Source organism: Phaethon aethereus (assembly GCF_964289735.1).
Source record: "Phaethon aethereus genome assembly, chromosome: W".
In the NCBI taxonomy this organism is placed as follows: domain Eukaryota; kingdom Metazoa; phylum Chordata; class Aves; order Phaethontiformes; family Phaethontidae; genus Phaethon; species Phaethon aethereus.
This window is the reverse complement of record NC_138581.1, coordinates 8389947-8407877: the sequence shown is the minus strand read 5'-3', so window position 1 is coordinate 8407877 and position 17931 is coordinate 8389947.

Here is a 17931-nt window from a genome sequence, read left to right as displayed (position 1 = left end):
GTGAATATTTTATCATGTAACGGAATACATATATACTAAGGAAAGAGTGATGAGAGAATCCAGACTCAGATCCAGGAATCATCCCATTTAATATTAGTTCTGGTCAGTGAGGTTGAGTGTTGCTGTCCATGGACCCATATGTCCATCTTTACAAGGAAAAGAGAAAATTCTCCTTGGGGACCTTTCAAATCTCAGGTGGGAAAGTATTTGCCTAACTTAAAAATTGAAATTAGGTGTTTAAAGTTAATTTGGACCAACATATAAGAAGGTACGCAAATTCTGTTGCCCACATACAAATGCAGAAGTTGGTTTGTAATTTGAAGATGTGACAACAGTATTTGGGTTACACAACGCGATAGCCCTAAATTGTGTTACCTTACCAGGGCTCAGACTAACACAAAAAAATGTTAAATATTTGACCTCTGAAAATCAGATTTTAAGATATGGTCATTATCAGGAAAAGTAGATAAAGGGACTAATCACTAGTAAATTCGCTTGTCCTGGAAGACATTAGATATCTGCTGTTGCTGTATTGTTCACAAAACTCAGGTGTCTGAACCCAAACCGGGGACTCTTCAGAGTCTTGTGCTGCCTCATTTAGCTGAACAATTCTCGTTCCTTACTTGCTGTCCTTAGTCTTGGTTAAGGGAGAAAAAGATTAAAAAAAGCATCCTTTTCCCTTTGTGCTTGGAAACATAGCCAGCCTTGCAAAGAACCATGCAAAGAGGCCTAAGCTGGAGAAAGAGATCGGTTACTATTCATACGCTGACTACCTTTCTCAGGCTTAGTTAAAGCACCTTTCCATATAACCCATATAGACACAGGTGGCACAATTTCCACACCCCCCAGTTTAAATTGGTGTAAATCAAATGAAGCTATTGCAGTTTCTCCAGCTGAGCATCTGGCTCTGTTCTCCTTCAGGAGTGAAATTTTTAAAAGAGCAACGGGGGTTAAAAAGAGAGGTTGCTTCCATTAAAATCTGTCTCAGACTATAAGCAAGCTGTCATATTTAAAAACAAACAAACAAACAAACAAACAACAAACGTGAGTTTGCGGTCTCTCTCACAAAAATGCTATAACAAAGACAACAGCTTGACAATGGCAGCTGCTGCATAGAGAAAAAATTAGAAGACAATGTCATTTTTAATGATTTTTTAAAATGGAAAATTAAAGCAAAATAAACGAGATGTCCTAGGACTTTTTTTTTTTTTTTAAGAATCTGTCTCTCTGTCTTATTATTTATAAATGGCAATGCAGACGGACGACAGGAGCATATGCTGGGAAGAGTCTGAAATTAGACAAAGCATTAATCGAAGAGAAATTATTTTTTGTTTCATACAAAGGCTATGCTTTTTGTGTCTTTGTATGAAACTTTAAAAAAATAGATATATATCAATCCATATATACAGACATGTACATACACATGCTCACAAAGAACACATACATATATTTAGATCAACACAGTTTCATGTTTATAAATTAATATCCATAAAAATATATACACACGTGCAAATATTATATTTATAAACTAATATATGTAGGTGTAAAATTTGCAGACAGGCACTCTCAGTTATCTTTAGAAAGAGACTAAGCTGTAGAATAAAATGACATATACCAAGAAAAAATGGGATTCTATTTTGAGACAGTATTCTCAGCCTTTTATTTATTTTTTTTCTTCAGTAACTTATAAGAACAATTTAAATCATTTAGTTGCCTTCATACTGCCCTAAAGCCTTATGTTTCTATCTGTCCTGCTGAAAGTACAGAAAGGTCTTTTTTATAACAAGTCAGCGCTATTCAGTGCAATTTCCGCACTTAAGGGCAGAAAATCTCCTTCAAGGAAAAAAGGTTTTTTCTTAAATCTAATCTTTTTTCTCAATGCTTCCAGTAACTTAAAGGTTGCCTGAAAGTTATTTAGTTAAGTGAGAGAGGTAAAGTTTTTAGAACCACCGATAGCATCTTGCTCTCAATTAACACAGAATAATCCTGTTTGGATGTAAGCAGTTAACAATAGTATGAAAGAGTTAATACTTAGTCTGTAAAAATATTTTTTAAAAAATCAAAGGCTTTCTATCATCTACTATTCATAATTTTACTACTTTAATGTATTTATCTCCCAAAAACTTAAATAAATTGAAGTTGATGGAAAGTGTCCTTTCAATTCTCTTCTTTTCAAATCACCTATATTCATTTTGTGTATCGTATGTGAATATGGGGTTTTTTTGCCCTGAAATTTTTGGGCTAAATGAAATACTGAAAGTCTTCTATTTTTTATTCTTCATTAAGCATAAATGGTACTTAAACAAAAATTATCACAACTGGTTTGAAACGTTCCATAAGTTATTGTCAGGGAAACTCATTGCCTCAAAGCACAGCAAGAATTTTTTCTAATGGTAAGCTGGTTTTGTGCTTTCAAAAGATTAATTAAATGAGGGAACACTTCTGCCTCTTGTCTATTAGTGCTCCCAGCACACTCTTGGTCATACTGGGGAAATTGCTGTGTACTTATATTCCAGTTGTATCTAGTCATAGTGTCATCTACAACTCCAGTCATAAGTACCAGAAGTCTTGTTCTCTTCTGGATATGCTTGAAACAGGTTTGGGGTTTTGTTGGGGGTTTTTTCTTTCTTTGTTTTGTTTATTTTAGTAGGACCACTGTGGCAATCAAAAATTGCAGGAAGACAACCTGTAAAGGTGTGTGTTGTTTATTGCTACAGCAGTGCTGTATCGGCAAGTGAGAGGATCAACAACACAGTGTTAAAGAAGTCAAAATAGTTCCCTCCCAATCTCAAGCTCAGTCTTTAAATCACTGGAAGCTGTTCATTTTTACCCAAAGGTTTCATGTTTGCATTTTTACCTATCCGGTTGTGAAGAATACGTCAGCACAAGCTGTTTCAGTGGGGCGGCATCTCTTACTGTGTCTAAGCAGAGTGTGTTGAGCATAACTGCAATATATATAATCATTCTTATAATTCTGGAGGATGAGAGAAGCCAAATGCATGCCTGTGTGTGGGTTGTTATCCTTAAGTTGTTTTCCCATCAGTGGTGTCAGGGAAGGGTCTACTCAGGAGGTTTGCTACGCATAGATCTATGACTTTCTGCTGGATCCCAGTTTTGAAATGGGCCAGTAAGGAGACACGGACTGAGAGTCAGTGGTTCAGGGGCAGTTGTGCAATGAATTTTCTTGTCTCAGACAGGATTAGAGAGAAGGCACAGGCAAATGCTGCCTGTACAGACAGCAGGGTAGTGACCACAGCACCACAGATACAGAGAGGGGCTGGTGGCCGTAGGGGGGACAGAGCATTTTTGGATGTTTCTGTGAGAACACTTCATTAAGGGATATGAGACAGGCTGAGAGATGCCGGGGAAGAAAAGGCCTTTTCTGCCCACGTCATAACTTCTGTGGTCGCACAGCTGTCAATCTCGTACCACCAAATCAGTGTTAAATTTACTGTCTCCCCCTGCCCCTTTTCTTTCTTTTCTTTTTCTTTTAAGAGACTGCTAAGAGATTGAACAGTTTGAAACAGACACAATTGCACCTAGACAAAATTCCCCCAGATAAAGGCCAAAATAAAAGCAAGGACATAGAGAGAGGAAAACGTTTTCACACAGAATGACCTTTTCTGGGAAGAGGTGGGAGAGGGGAGCTGGGATTGTTCACATGCTTCAATCTCAGCCCTGCTAGGTGGGTTTTAACTCTTAATTTTCCTGGCACCTTTACCTTCTTTTCTCCCAGTAACACCAGGGAGCCTTTTCCCGTCTGGGGTTCTCCTCATTGCCCTTTTCCTTGACTTTGTCTTGTCACTCCAACCATAGTCTTGTTCTGCCAGATATGTTTCATTTTCTGCATGACTTCCCCTGGATGGGCATTTCAAGCTGTGATTTCTAAGCTTGATCTCACACTGTAGATCCTGTTATCTCAGTAAAAAGCTTTAAAGTTCAAAGTGAGTTGGATGAACAATACTTTAAAAGCAGTGTAAAGTCTAAGCATCCTCTGGGTGGGAGCCGTTCAGCAAAGAAAAGTCAAATGTTTGCATGCTTTTATATGGAGAAAGAATAATTCAAAATCAAGATGCCAGTTTGGGGAAAAAATGTTAGAAAGAGTTATTAAGAGGTCTGAAGAAGTGCATGTAGTTATGGTTCTGTATTCACACATTGCTGCCATGGGGCTCTTGTCACTCATAGCCCCAAGGCTTCTCTTACCAGCTGAGTTTATTCCAAAGCCATTGAATTCCACAGCAGTCTGCTAAACTTCAGACCAAACTCTTCAAGCAGAAAAAAACAGGGATTAACTAATACATTATTAGTAGCTACATGAAGCAATTGGATATCATCCCTGGTACAAGAAACACGATGGTGTTTCCTTATTTCCCACTAATGTCTGTTCTGCTCTCCTCCACCTGGACCCCCTGGTGCAGCTGTGTGCTCTGCCCTGTTGCACGGGGATTTTTGACATTTTCTGGGACAGGTAGACCTGGAAGTGCATACAAGCAAGACCTATGCTTGTTTGTTGTGATGAATGGCGTTGTCATTCAAGATTTTCTGGCAATACACCCAAACAGGACCCAAACTCCTACATCCAGAAGCACAGGTTCTCCACTGGTGTTTAAAAGGGCGTCTTTAGCGACCTGATCAGTTCTTTTGATATTTGTGGAAAAAGAAATGAGCTTTCCTTTGTTAGAATACAATTCTCCTGAACACATACTAGGGGTATGATACAATAGCCAGAGGAAAAATCTCTGAATTTTCATAAAAATTTTGCTGGCATAGGGGGCAATTTACTCTCTTTAACATGAGCCATCTAAAAGTTACGAGAACATTCTCATAAAAAACAGGAGATGTGACAGGATTTTTGGAAGGTTTTTTTTAGGCAGCCCTTCTCCAAATAATTTCCTGGTAGTACCAAATATCCCACTAAACTACACATAAATTAACCTGGTTATAAAAACTTTACACAAAGAATTGAAATTTAAGAGAGAAGGAAGTTTATACAGCAAAAATTGCAGAGGTGACAAGGAAAATTAAGATCTAGTTGTATGATACACAACCTAGGTTGCAAGTATTTTGTGGTATCCCTACGACTTATGAATAAGTCATGTCAATAATCATTGCTTAAGAGGATTTAGATGGCAATTGGCCATTCTAGAAAGACATATTTTAAAAGCAGAAGGTTTTAATTTTTTTTTATTGTTTGTTTATATATTTATGGGTTGATCTTTTAAATACAGAGACATAAAGCAGAAGTAACTCTGTTGAAGCCTTCAGAACACTTTTTTATAGAATTATAGAATCATAGAATAGTTTGGGTTGGAAGGGACCATTAAAGGTCACCTAGTCCAACCCCCCTGCAGTGAGCAGGGACATCTTCAACTAGATCACGTTGCTCAGAGCCCCGTCCAACCTCACCTGGGATGTTTCCCAAAATGGGGCACCTACCATCTCTCGGGGCAACCTGTGTCAGGGTTTCACCACCCTCATGGTGAAAAATTTCTTCCTTAGTTCTGGTCTGATTCTGCCCTCTTTTAGTTTAAAACCATCACCCCTTGTCCTATTGCTACAGGCCCTGTTAAAAAGTCTGTCCCCATCTTTCTTCTAAGCCCCCTGTAAGTCCTGGCCGGCTGCAATAAGGTCTCCCCAGAGCCTTCTCTTCTCCAGGCTGAGCAATCCCATGTCTTTCAGTCTGTTCTCTTAGGAGAGGAGTTCCAGCCCTCAGCATTTTTATGGAATCATAGAACAGTTGGAGTTGGAAGGGACCAAAAAGGTCAAACTGATAACGGTTCCTAGCGATTACAGGCTGTGTAACGGAGTGGTGCACCCTTCCGCTCAGGCCCCAGGTGCTTCCCCTATCCATGACATGGCGGTGAGGCGGTCTATCAAGTAGCTGTACAGTCCCCCTTTTTCAGCCTTTCCTTCTCTTCTTCTTTTTTTTTATCTTTTTTTTTGATTTCTTCATCTTTCTTTTTTCTTTTTTCTTTTTGTTCCAAAAGTAACCAAAGATATACAGGGAAATGGTGAGCTCTCCCCTCTTATCCTAGGAAAGAAGCAGGGAAAGAGCAAAAGGAGACAAGTTTGTTTATTAAAGTAACAATTCAAAACTGCGTTATAGTTGTCTTCACTGGAGATATATGTAGTTCAGTGCATTGCATTGCATTGCATTGCACTGCAGGCTTAGTCCCGTGATTATTCTGCCTGGAACGGGCTGGATTGAGTAAAGGGTCCTGTTCAGACCCTAGTACCACAATTCCTTTTGCTATGGAAAAAAAAATAAAGGTTGATAGCAGAGAGTATGACACATCATTATCTCTTTCTCAAATATATATTGGATGTTCCTAGGACCATCCTATATTCTTCCCAGGGCATTCTGTGTTGCAATTGTCAGAGAGAGATGCTATACTAAATGGATATTTCATCTGAGTTGTTACAGCTCTTCTTACATTGTTAGGGTAAAAGGACAGAGTAATAAACAAGGAGTGTGCTTGGACTTGTTTGTGGAAGCTATTTGGTGATAATTTACCAAAAGTAAATATAATTCTTACAAAGATACTGAATCACAAATGATGCAGAGGCAGCAGAGTTGTATATAGAAACAACAGCAATGTGAATTTGTGACAAATGTTGTTGGAAAAAGCGAATTATTTGGACCATTTGTGACTCGGGTCACCCCTTTCCTTTTGTGGAACTCTTCATTCAGCTCAACCCCAAAAGTGACAAAGGGAAGAAAGCTTTTTAAAGACTCCTCATCTTTTCAGTATGTTAAGCATCTCCCCTTACCTGCAGAATAATTGCAACAGCCCTGAAGGTACATACATGTTTTTATTTGTATGTTGAAATTACCTTCATTTCTGTTCTTAGGTTACATTTTACAAAAGTGAAAGCAATTAAACCTTCATTGTCCAAGTTTTCAAGTCAGTATGGAACTACCGTCATGCATCCATTTCACTTGGGAATAGACTAATTCTCAGTCACACTGCTAAACAGATAAATGCATCTCCTTAGGTTAATCTTGGCTTATTATTGAGTGACATTCAGATGTTTGCCTCAGTTCAGAACTGCAGACTCTTTCTTAGTTAAACATCTTTTATATTATGAAAATGGCCATGATTTGCAAGAGATACACAGATGGAAAATTTTAAGAAATAAAAAGGAAAAGAGAAACAAAACAACGATCGTTATTTTTTCAGTTCTTGTGTTTCAGAGGAAGAAAATCAGGATGTACTGCGTGCTGTTTAATTTGTAGTTAATGACATTCATTGTAATGACACATTAGACATTCAGAGCTTTGTCTTCTATTGGGTTTTTTTGAATGGTGATATGTTCAGGTTTTGAAATTAAGTGGAGTTGCATTATATTATATTATATTATATTATATTATATTATATCATATCATATCATATCATATCATATCATATCATATCATATCATATCATATCATATCATATCTTATATTATATTATATTATATTATATTATATTATATTATATTATATTATATTATATTATATTATATTATATTATATTATATTATATTATATTATATTATATTATATTATATTATATTATATTATATTATATTATATTATATGCAGAAGGGAAGTCTCCCTCTATAAAAACAAATTCCAAAACTCAGCGAGGGAAGGATCTGTCTCTCTGTGGATCCAGATTAGATAAACATGGCTACCTCACTTACAGGGACTCCACACGGGCAGGTCTTTTACTTCTTCTGCGTGCCTAAGTCCGTACCAAACAAAGGAGAGGAAAAAAAAGTGGGATGTAGGAAATTAAACATTGATAATAACTTTGTCTCCTGCAGGCAATTCTACAGGAAAAAGGAAATGACAGCCTTCTTTATAAGATAATTTCAGCAATCTTTTTTAGAAAATATTATTTTCAGCATTTCATGAACAGAGCTTGTTGTCTGTTTTGGACATTGGTCTGATGGGAAAAGATGTTTCAAACTCATTTCTAAACTGGAAAGGGGAGAAGTTCTGGTACTTGATCCTCCAGGAATTATAATGGAGTTGAATAATTTCTAAAAGTTGTTCTATTAGTACAACTATTAGTGATTTTTCAGAAGAGCCACAACAGGAAAACCTATAAGTAGCAGAAATTTAGCAAACTTCTGTCATATTTGCATAATAAAGCAAAGGTGGCAACCCCAGTGACTTTGTAAATAGACTAAACAGCCCAACAGAGCTTTCACACTGCAAGAAAAGGTGAAACAAAGTGCATTGGAAGACCATGGCATGGTGACATCTGAGAGGAATCTGTCAAAACAGAGGTTTTCAGTAACTCAGACACCATTTATTTTGCTATATTAAGCATTGGGTTATTTTGCCTAGCGAGGGTGTTGGAAACAGAGAGACTGAAAGGAAGAATTGGAAATGGCTTACAAAGGATTTCTTAACAGTAATATTCTGTATGGATGCTTCATCCTAGAACTGCACTGTCTAATTTTCTCTAGATTACTTGATACAGAAAATTATAATTTAGGTCTATGATTTTTTTTTTATACCTTAAAAACCCTGAAGATGGTTAAATGGAAATCCAAGTAGCTTAAATAATGCAAAACACCCAAGTTTTTAAGTTCGTGTACGGAGTCATTCAGTGTAAGACATTTCCAGAGCCAGTGTTCTGCTATAGTTTCCATTTTAAACATTTGATTTGCCCATGAAACTGCTCAAGAGATCAAATGCATCCAGGATTTTGCCTGCCTGGGAGAAGAATCTCTGATTTCACTACAGTTGAAACTTTTTTTCAGCAATCCTAACCTTCAGCAGCCTCCACATGCACAGTCGAAGTACTTGCTAACACAATGGCAGCCTGAGGTGTGCATAAAATAAACAAACAGCCTTTCTCCAATTCTCCTTGCACACCTCTTCGGGGTACAGCTGCCCCATAAGGACTCTGGCAACATGTTTCTGAAATGAGTATCTCACCAACAGCAGCTACTGCCACAGAACCTAGTGCCAATATGGCTCATGAGAGATAACAGACGTCCTCTGTTTATTCCTTTATTTTTCTTTTTTTTTTTTTTTTTTTTTCCCCAGGAAATCAGGGAGGAAACTGCTTTGAGGAACAACAACTCCCGTCTGGCACTCAGAAATCTAAATTAACGTGGCAAACTGCCATGATTTTCAATATTGGTTTACAACTATGTCCCAGTTCATAAACCTGAGTGGTGACTTCTGTTGTCACATTGTATATATGTAGTCAAGAAATAGTGTTTTAAGTCATAAAACAATAACTCAGGAAATGGAAATGTTAGAAATCATCAGTGTGTTGAACTAAACCATAAAAACATTAAGATTTTGCCTGATGTGTGCTGTTCCATAGCAGTGTCAGTACTAAACCAAAAACTGCACACTATGCAATCTTTAATAAAAAATAAATAAATTAAAAAACCCAAGTCTAATTCCAAATTTTTTGAAGACAAGAGAATAAGTTCCATTCGCTTTGGATAAGGCCTATTTCAAAGATTATTGTTTTATCAAATGATATGAAATGTAAAGCAAAGATCAGGAGTGACAGAGAGCAAGATTTACGTGGATCATATGCATTTATAAAGATACTGTTCTGACCTGCAAACATTTTGCACTTCTGATCTCCTTGGATAAGGTCATAAGAGTGAAGGGAGAAATGGCTTCATTATTAACAAAACCAATTTCAAAATCTTGTCTTTGATCCAGTGATGAGGTCTGTCATGATTACTAAGAGATACATTAATTAATGTGCTGAAACTCAATATAGTAAGTAAAACAACTATTGATTAGGTTTTGTGAACACAAACACAGTAGAGGGAAGTCTAGACATAATGCTTATTAAAAACAAATACTGCGGTATTCCACAGTAATAGATATAATAATTTGGTTTCCAACAGCATTTAGAGCCATTACCACAGAATATTGTAGTTGGTTTTGTGAGCACCAGTGTACCTGACACGCTCAGAAACACATTTTCAGCTGCTTCTGTGGAACTAATCTGGTATATCAGTTAATCAACTGCCAGCTTTATCTATTATTTATTCTCTAGCCATATATTTAAAAATATTTTTTTGCTTGGAATTGTCTTAGTTTCTTATACAACTTGCAGTCTGACACTGTAACTTTAAAAAAAATTCTTGCTTAAAGGATAGATTTATTCAAGGGAAGTGTGTGTGCGTGTATCCAGCTGAACTGAACATAGTTATTTCTCAACAGCCACTGATTTCATTTGTCACTTTATTGCTTGAGTCAGGGGAGTGGATTAAGGCACAGGATGTCACTGCCACTTTAAGAGAGCATCCTTTTTGGAAAGCCAGTTTATTGTTTGGTGTTTATTCGAATAAAAAGCTCTTCTTCAAAATGTGAGTTGTTTTCTAAGATGAGGCAGAAGCCGAATAGTATTCTTCATGGGAAAGGGAATGATTTAGTGCAACAAGTTACCCAAGGAATTTGCTACAATCCACTCGTGCCTCTGCAGAAATGAAAGGATGTGGCCTCATCATAGTCAAACCCATAAAGCACGTTGACAGCCAGGAGAACAAGTGCTATGCAACGCTACCAGTCATATCGACCAATGGAAGCTTTTTTTCACTGGTAAGTCTACTATAAGTCACTCCAAGATTTGCATGGGATTGACTAATGAATAGCAAGAAATTAATTATTTAAGGACAAAGTTGGCTGTTCCATCTTCCATTTCTGTATTTATTCAGATTGCTGTTTGACTAAGGTAATAATCTGCTCTTGTCCCTGCCTTTAGTGTTAGCTGTAAAGAAGATATGTTGTGATTAAAGTCATTGGTCTTTTTCACAGGTATTTCCTGCCACATAAGTTTGTGTTGTGTGTTTTATTGCAATCACACATTTTCCACTAAACGAGGAAATTAAGAGCACTTTGTTACAAAAGTCTAAATTTTTTGTTCTGTCACTGTGTTTAAAAATTCTGATTTTTTGCACAGCTTCATTTATTGTTTGATTAGATTATCCATGAATTATATTCACATGGACAAGGTGATATTTAGGATTACTCTGACTAAAGACCTTTGTGAGGTACCTAAATTAGAGGGACTTAAAACTCCAGGGTGCCATATATTAGCACTGTAAAAACAGTGCAACAGCCTCACAGTAAGCAGTATGTTTAATGTAAATTCTTAAACTGTTACAAAACTCACAGGAAAATATAATATTGAAATTCTGCAGAATTGTTTCCTCTATAAAAAAAAAAATACATGCCCTCATTAACTTTAAACTTCAGAAATGTTTTAAATAACTACAGGTCCCATGGTTAGAACTTCACAGTAACTTCCTTAGAAGTTCCAAAAAGGAAAGCAAGTATCTAGCAGAGAAAAAGGAAAAAGAACATAAAAGACCTGTGGATGGTCCTGGGACGGGTTTTGGATGTGTTGTGCTTATGGTAGAAAAGCTTTTCTGTTAGAAGGGAAGGTCGTCATAGAGAAACATTTGCAATTTTAATTTCGTAGAGCAGGGTCAGGCAATAGAACTTTCTGTCTGGGGTCAATCACCTTAAAATAGGAACAAGTGTCCAGAGTGCAAAGATGAAAGACTGAAAATTAATAAAAGACAACAAGAGTTTTTGTAAGCACCTTTTTGCTGAAGAATTGAGGTGATGTTTCTGAAATAAATTCCTTGAGTTTGAAATCAACACATTTTAAATATGTTATGCAAGAGGCTCGAGCAAACTTGAACCATTTGAATTTTGGACAATGGATTTCTGTTTTGGTTGTGTTGCAGTTACATTGCAGTATCTTTAATTCAGTAGGAACAAAGAGATCTTAATTAAAAATAAAAAGTGAAAAAGAAAAAATTTCTTTCAGGCTGACTTCAAAATCCTTGATATTGCTTATTTAATTTTTACATCCTGTGCTACCCCAAATGTTGTCATGCTTATCATTTTTCTATTCTATTGATTTTTCTATTAAAGGAGTCTATTCTATAGACTACAATGGCATTTTCATCATCATTGTATGCAAAGGAACTGTTTCACATTTTGCGGTAAATATGTCTATCCTTCTGTCCTGTAAAAGCATCACAATTGACTTTCAGTAGTACAAGAAGTCTATTAAATTGTATTTGAGAAATACTTTCATTTATTGCATTGTCCTTGTTTTGTGTTTTCTGTTGTTTTTTTTTTTTTAAAAAAAAAGACTTGTATCCTGGTAGCATAGAGTTTGAAGTCTTTAGTCTAGTTCCTAAGAGAGTCATGAACAGTATGGTCTGCCTCTGCACTGCCTCCCACTGCTGAGTTAAGAGAACTTAAGCAATACTCAGCTGTAGCAGAAGCTCAGTTCTTCTCTCTCCCGCGGCAAGTAAAACTGTTTTTGATTTTTTGAAGGTTAATTTTCCCAGGATATTTGAGGGTACCTATCTATGTATGAGATTGTTGTTGAAAATCAAGGTCAAGTTCTTCCATACATGGTAATGATGTTCACTTTCCTCATCCCATACAGGATTAGAAAGAACACCTTGAAGGTAATAGATGTAGCTACATTTAAATAATTATATTATGTGGTAACATTGCTGTATCTTCACATGAAATTTTGGCAAAGGATGAAATCTGTGAAATGAATAAATAAGAAGAGAGCCATGAAGGAAAAATGCACTAAAAAAATTACTGCATATCTGGTGTTTCAGAACTCAAGCAGTAACACAGAAGTAACTAATTTGTAGGAGAAATTTTATTTGTTTGGCTGGTTTTGGTTTGTGGCTTGGTTTTTCGCGTGTGTGTGTTTTTATACTCTCCTGATCTTTGGGAATCTCAGTGATATGACACCTGAAATCTCCTAAATTTTAGCCCTGGCTCTGCATCATTCTTGAGAGGTCTAAAGTTGTGGGAAATAGAACCCTAAATATGCACATATCCAAGTTCCTCTTCACAAAAAAGAAATGATTCTCATATCTCAAAGTGACAGCCATCTCTAGAAATAACAGTGACCTATTCATTAAAGACCTGAGTCCCATGTGCATGGTAGAATTCATTAAGTGATGTTATTCTCTGAGCAAATGCTATAGAACTCTGTGGTCTGACATTCATAAATATTTGTGTCGGGCAATTACCTGGTAAAATTTCAGCTTATTGGAAAAGAAATATTAAAATAAAGTCAATGTTTTTTTTGGTTGGTTGTTTTTTTTTTTTTTTCTTCAAGAAGCTTTGACTTCTGTCACTCAGGTTTAAAGCCCTGCTTCTTTTGCATGAAGAGTGGGATAAGCTCTCCACATCAAAAATATCATCTTGGCCAAGGTCATTTAACTCCATCGAATCAGAGCTGGGGCCCTAGTACATGAAGACGTTTATAGCCCACTGTCATTCTGGCGAGTGATGGAAATAGAGGATGGAGCAGGTGCCGAGCAGAATTGTCATATTTCCATAACAAGGCTGGAGAGCTTTGTGATTTATGGATGCTCAAGATACAACCGTGACGCCCCACAAGTAAATATACACGTTGCAAATCTGTAAACAGCTACAATGGGAATTTGTTAATCTCTGCCTGCTGTAGCTTATTCCGTACAGGTCCTCAGGCTTTGTATTAAGAAAGTTTTGAAACTGTGCTCTGTAAAAACACACACAGCAGCTTGCCAGGGCTTGTCAACAAGGACAATAACACATTTTGCTAAGTCTGTAAAACCTATCATTGTTCATAATGTCACACTGTTGAGAACTGGAAAAGCAGAACTAATAAGGCCTTTCTAGAACAATTTCTAATGTTCCTTGAAAAGCAAATGCATAGTTTTACTTATTATATTGAATCAAGGTAATCCAAAGCTCTGAATAAAACTAAGGTGACCAGATATTTCTCCACATTGAGCAGACAATAAATTTCACAATATCTAGTTTAGTTGGGATCAGATCTGTTTTCTTTCTTTTTTAGACCCCACTATCACCTTTTGTTTGTATTTTAAACGAAGCTATAATCAGTGCCTTTCACTATGAATGGAAACATGAAAAGGAAGAAAAATTAGTCTGAAAAGTTTTAAAAGAAATCTGCTGTCTCTTAAAAGAAAACGTGATCACCTTTTTCACTCACAAATGGCTATTCAGACAGCAAGACCCATTGATAAATGTGACTTTTAAGTGAGAAGCTTCCTAAAAATGTGACTGTGACAGCACAGGCCTAGATGTGCATTTTAACATGACAGATCATAAAATGTTACCGGGAGTATAAAGTGTATCCGGGAGATTATAGGAGGTTCATCAACACATTTAGGATTTAATTCCTTGGAAATTGGGCCTAGAATCACTGCAACCCTTGAATCTTCTAAATTGCTGCTCTTGCAGAAAAAGTTCTTTATAATGTTTTCAGAACATCTGTCAAAAAAAAGCCCCACTACTTCACAGGTTTTCATCGTTTAAATCCATCCATTAGCAGCTAAGGATAGCTTCCCAGTCTCTGGGTAGATCCAGTGCTATCACCTGTAGACCCAGCGTTACTTAGCGAGACCAGAAAAATGTCATGTGGGTGGAATCCAGTAATTTTCCAATCCATTTGCCCTGTGAGATTGGAAATTTCATGATCAGACCTCTTCTTTGAGGGGAAAAAAAGAGAAAACAGACCGAAAAATGCCACTCATGCTCTTTCACAGTGGAGCCCAACCCAGCTAATTTATATGATTAACTTTGATCCTGCCTCACAGAGACCCTTAGTGTCTCATTAATCCAGGGTACTTAAATCTCCATAAATATCAAGTGGTGAGGAGAAAATGCTTTTGAAAACCATCACAGGCTTTTGGTCTACCTGTTGTAGCTCCTCCCTGACTATGTTGACTATGTAAGACATGGTTTTCCTTCACAGCATTATTGATCCAGCTCATATTAAGTATTAACCGTTCTCATCAGAACCGTTTCTTTGAAGCTCTGACACAATATCCGTTCTACCACAAATTACCGTTCTCTGCCATTATATGGGTCATACTAATTCAATTGCTTTCATGCTGAGCAGTATCTGGATCTCCAGATTCTCCAGCAAGGGTACGATTCAGAAGATGGGGAAAAACACCTTTAGGGCAGTGCTGAATTTTTGCCCTCATTGAGGAATTCATTGGTTGCTGGTGCCTGTACACTTATTGTTTCATTAAGTGGAGTTTCAGGTGGAAGAATACCATCCATTGTTTAGGATGTGCGTTTCTGAAAATGTTTTAAGTATCGAGATCTGAGCACCTAAGGAACCTGAAGGTTGAGTAGTGAAGCACCAATGGATAAGTGCAGGTTAGGCAGTTAAGAAAATACAGTCTGGATTTCGGTTTGGGATTTAGTTTGCATCTCAATTAAAGAAGATGATGAGAAAATGAGATAGCATCCTTAGGGAATGATACAGTCTTTACAAACTGCACAATTCTTTACCTATGGATTTGTACAGTGTAGCCGTAGTTGATAGGTTCACAGGTTTACATGTGCCACTACTAGTTACGCAGTTTGAGTTTTACCCTTATGGGCATGTTCATATTCAAAACTTTGTTTGAAGAAACAATGGATTTTGAAGAAATATCCATTGTTAGGTGATGGAAGAAAATGTAAATGTATTGTCATCTTGTTCTGAAATTTGGCCTTGAAGGTAGGAAGTAGATACAATTTCAGTCAAGCCTCTAGAGGGTTTCGATATATTTCACTTTTGGAAAAAACACTTCCTATATTTTTTTTTATCTAAATTTCCTCTGATAATTCATATTACTGTCACTCTTTGGGTGAACTTCAGAGCTTACCAAATTGGTGGCGTTTTTTGATTTCTATCTAAAGCGTGTATGTTCACATAGAGTAAACCATGCTTTATAACACTGATGAACAAGTTATTCATTTAACCCCAAACAGAAAACTATTTTGGTAATATGTATTTGAAATATGCAGCAGTTTTGTCAAAAAATACTCTGATGATACTTTCATGGCTGCCATTTATTTTTTTTCCTCTTCTCTATTTTAAAATGCATTGTCAGATTTATTTGCTGTAGTTTTATGTTTCAAAGCCTAACCATTTCTAACCCAGCACTTCTAATGTGATTCAGTCTTCTGACTCCAAAGTCTCATTCTCAGATATTAAATCAACATGTACCTTTATGACTCAACATTTGTCTGTGGGATGATGATTGAATTCATAATTTAGAAAGGCATCTGTATAAATAGGTCTTTACTAATAACTGCAAAAGATAATCTTGTTATGCTCCTTTCTATAAAAAGGGAAAAAATTAAATCAAGAAAAAAGATCTTTAAAAATATGTTCTTCAAACAGCTATACTTAATATGAACATCACCCCACACTCCATCCTCCCAGATGTGTTTGTTTACATCTGCATGAAACTTCCATACATATTGTTTTGTATACCTTACATGTAAAAGTAATTTACACTAGTTTGAAGTCTCCTTTGTATTCCAGCACTGATGTAAAGAAATAAGCCTCAGAGGGTCTTACTATAAATGAAGCTTATAGTTTGAGTGCTATTAATTAAATCACTCTTCAACTAGGTTATACTTGGAGCTACTCGTTACGCATATGTGAATAGACACTGTGTGAAAATCCATGTCAGAAACTCCATCCTGAATTAATTTCTCATACTTTATAAACAGAGGAAGGCATTGCTAGATATTTCTCACTTTGCCTTTTCCCAATTTTCTTTCTTGCAATTCCTTCTCAGAAACCCAAAGCTGACTTTGTTTTCTCATTATGATTTCTTGAACCTGTGAGTCATTCTGCAGTATCCATATATTGCACAATTGCCAGAGAAGACAAAGAATTAGGCATCTCTTCCAGTCCTGTGGTCCTGTGTATCTATAACAAGTGCCTCCATGACAGGTTTGATGGTTTCCATGTTCCATTTTGCAGTTGCCACTCTTTGTGATGTTTGTCACTTCACTTCTCTTCCTTCTTTTCTTAACCTAAAAAGTGGTTACTGATTTTCCTATTTCTATGAGAAATAGACACCGTGAAAGTGAACGCATCTTTGAAAACATAGAGCCAGTATCAGTAGGGACGAATGAAAAAAAGAATGTTTCAAGTTAAGATTCAGGAGATATGCTACTCAGATCTCATGGGAATTAAAATTGTTTTTTAGCTTACATTAAGTTCAAAAGAAGAAAGCTGAAAATCAACAAAATATTATCCTAAAAATGTGTACCATATGCTAAATGATTTTGAACAGTTTTTCTCTATTGGAAAGATACCTGCAGCATAATTTCTCTACAGACTCACTAGCTGCATCTGAAGGGTTTGGGGATTACCCAACTGCATGGTCAAAGGATTACATCTGAGAAAAGACCTTACCAGATTTACTTCAGACTGCCTCTGAAACCGGTATCAATGCAGGTGTAAGGCTTACACATTCAGCTGTTCCAATGTTGGAAACTCCTTCTGGGAAAAGATGAATGCCAGCAACGTGCACATAGGCTTTAAGAAGTGCATTTACGATTTTTACCCTTAGATTTCCACTTCAGGAAGATATTTGACTTACAGATATCTTCCCTGCTTCAATTGTACCATCAGTCTACCAGGAGCCATTCCTGCATCTTGAAGCTTTGATATGGTTCTGGTTGACGTGCTTCTGGTTTTCATCAGAAGGCACCAAAAGATATTCCAGATGTTTTTGTCTTTGTCCCCCCCCTCACACCCCATGCTAAGGCTGACTACCTGTATGAATAATGTCTCCAGCATAAATGTAATGAGAGTTTCATACTCCAGCATCAGGCCTGAAAATGAGAGGTAGCAAACCAAACTAGAACAGTGGTAAACACTGACTATAAAGTATAACCAAGGAAACAAGTACTAAGCAGAGAGCAAGGAGGAGGGAAAAATAGAGTGGGGAAGAAATGTGATTAATTTTAAAACTTAATTTAATAAATTGTGCTAAAGATGCTGAAAAATAGATTTAGCTCTCAACCTCCAGGACTGTACATTGTGAAGTAGCATCTAGCCATAATGGCATTTCTGCTCCATCAGCTGCAATAGTTATTTTCCT